This window comes from Passer domesticus, chromosome 10 (assembly GCF_036417665.1).
Source record: "Passer domesticus isolate bPasDom1 chromosome 10, bPasDom1.hap1, whole genome shotgun sequence".
Taxonomy (NCBI): Eukaryota; Metazoa; Chordata; class Aves; order Passeriformes; family Passeridae; genus Passer; species Passer domesticus.
The window spans coordinates 599,804-602,490 of NC_087483.1; the positions used below are offsets into that span (position 1 = coordinate 599,804).

A 2,687-nucleotide genomic window follows, 5' to 3' on the forward strand; every position below is an offset into this window, starting at 1 on the left:
AGAGAGGAGACACTGGGAGGCCTCACTGTGGCTCTGCAGGACTGGAAGGGTCCCGCAGGAAAGAAGGGGACAGAGTGTTCAGCAGGGCCTGTGCTGACAGGACAAGGGGGATGGCTTTCAACTGCAGCAGGTTGATTGAAGCTGCATCTAAGGAAGCTGCTCTTTTCCACTGCGGGTGCTGGGGCACTGGCCCAGGCTGTGCACAGAGGCTGTGCATGCCCCATCCTTGGCAACAGGGCTCTGAGCAGCACGCTCTGGGGGAAGACTGCTCAGCTGGGAACAAGATGTTGTTCTTCAGGCTCCCTTGCAAGCCCAACCGTTCAGGGACTCCATCATTCCATGGTCTCCACTGTCCACTTCAGATGGAGCCTGGGAACTGTGATGTCACAGCCCACGCTCCAGCTGGAACGTCCAGCGCCCAGCAAAGGGCACAACACAACCCTTGGCCGTTGTGTTTGCACACTCTTCACCCTGCTCCTGCCCACTCTTCTTGTCACCTGCCCCCTGATAACCCCATCACTCCTGAAAGATCCTTAGTGCCTGGATTTTGTCATCCAGCCCTGCAGGATGCCCCCATTTGTCCTGAGGAAGGTCTGGTGCCATTCCATGGAGGTGGACACTCCTCACCTGCCTGAGTGGGCTGGAGCTCTGTGGGCATGGAGTGGGACAGGGAGCCCACTCGGAGGTTTTGCTACCTCTGCAGGCTGTCCCAGACAGAGAGGAGGAGATGGAGGTGGATATTGAGATTGATAGAGAGGAGGAGATGGAGACGGAGGGAGCAGACACTGGAGAGGAGGAGATGGAGGTGGATGTGGAGGTGGAAGAAGAGATGGACGTTGATACGGACGAGTCCATTGATGACATGGACATTGATTAAAAGGGTGAGGAAGAGGCCATGATCTTGGCATGAAGAGCAATGCCAGCAGCAGGACAGGCAGAGTGGGTCTCCTGCTGCCAGGCTGGGGCTGGGCTGGGTGCTCCCTGCTCAGGGACATTGTAGCCAGGGCACTGGATTCTGCTGGCCATCCACAGCCTGTCCTGTGCCTGCTTTGCTCCACACAAGCTCCATGCCAGACCCAGCCAGGCTCAGTTCTGCTAGCAGAGTCCTGCTGCTGGGCCAGCTGTGCCAGCCTGGGGGCACATGCAAGAGCCCTCTGTGCCTGACTGGAGTGACCGTGGCATTTGCTTTTCTTCCAGGTGCGATGGACATCACAGAGACATCACCCTTTTGTATATATGTTCTACAGTTTGTTGTTGTCTTTAGAATATAGATCGTAGGGCTATTTTTGACTTCTGTAAATATGTTTCCCATAGTTTTGCTAGGTAGGTTTTTCTGTATATATGTTCTATCGATTGTTGTTGTTACAAATATTCTTACAATGTAAATGTGTTCTGTATTTTTGCTGTTGTTGTTCTTCTGTAATAAACAAATTTTATTTTTCACACCCCAGTTCTCCTTGCATTTGCTTCAGGCACAGGCAGCATTTTGCCAAGTTGTAGTTTCCACTTGCTCCAGGTTCCCAGGGCTGGAGGTCCCTGGCATAGCCACCCCAGTCAGGGTGGAGTTTGGACATTTTGGCGTGGCTGTCCCCAGTGTCACTGTGGTGTCCCGTGTCCCCAGTGTCACTGTGTTTCCTCTGTCCCCAGAGCTGGAGCAGTCCCTGGGCGCCATTTTCTGGCCCTTTGGGCAGATTTTGGACATTTTGGTGCGGCGCAGTCTCCGCCTGCGGGGCCAGGCCTTCGTCCCCTCCGAGGAGATGAGCAGCGGCACCAACGCCCCGCGCTCCCTGCAGGGCTTCCCCTTCCCCGGCAGCCCACGGGAGACAGAGACTGGGGCAGTTCTGGCATCTTGGGAAAGAACGGGAATTCTGGGGAAAACCGCCCAAATTTGCCCTCAGATATCCCCAAAACCCAACTTGAAATCCCTCCAAACTCACCCTGAACACCCCAAAGCTTTCCCTGCTATGACAAGCCCATGGTGAGACAGAAATCCTGGGAAAATCCTGGAATTCTGGGAAAAACCCAAAAATCCTGAGGGAAAAAACCAACCCAGAATTCCCCCCAAATCCCATCAGGAATCTCTGAAATCTAATTGGGAACACCCCGAAAATCCAATCAGGAACCTCCCAAAGCTTCCCCTTCTATGTCAAGCCCATAGTGAGACAGAAATGCTAGGGGAAATCCTGACATTGTGGGAAAAAAATCCAAAATCCTGAGAGAAAAAAACAAGCAGGAATTCCCCCAAAACCCGATCAGGAATCCCTGAAATCTAATTGGGAACACTCCCAAAATCCAACCAGGAACCCCCCCAAAGCTTCCCCTTCTATGACAAGCCAAATGTGAGGCAGAAATTCTGGGGCAAAAAACTCAAATTCTGTGAAATAATCCCCAAATCTGGGGGAAAAAACCTGAATTTGTGGGGAAAAAACCAAAATCCAGCCTCAGATAACCCCAAATCCAACCAGAAACCACCTGAATTCACCCCAAATCCACCAAAGCTTCCTATTCTACGACAAGCCCACGGTGAGAGAGAAATCCATGTAGAAGTCCTGTAATTTTGGGGACAATCCTAAAATTCTGGGGGGAAAACCCCCCAGAATCCTTGGAAAAAACCGAAATCCAGTCTCAAGCATCCCTAAAATCCATGCTAGAACCTCCCCCAAAGTTTCCCCTTCTGGGACAAACCC

At 52.3% G+C, this 2,687-nt stretch overlaps 1 long non-coding RNA gene across 1 annotated transcript; it reads left to right on the forward strand.

Moving 5' to 3' along the window:
- Positions 1-447: 447 nt before the first annotated feature.
- LOC135308429 (uncharacterized) lies at positions 448-1,389 on the forward strand. The gene is made up of 3 exons (XR_010368859.1): positions 448-591; positions 704-881; positions 1,198-1,389. It is a non-coding gene; the product is annotated as an uncharacterized LOC135308429 (long non-coding RNA).
- The last annotated feature ends 1,298 nt before the right edge of the window (positions 1,390-2,687 follow it).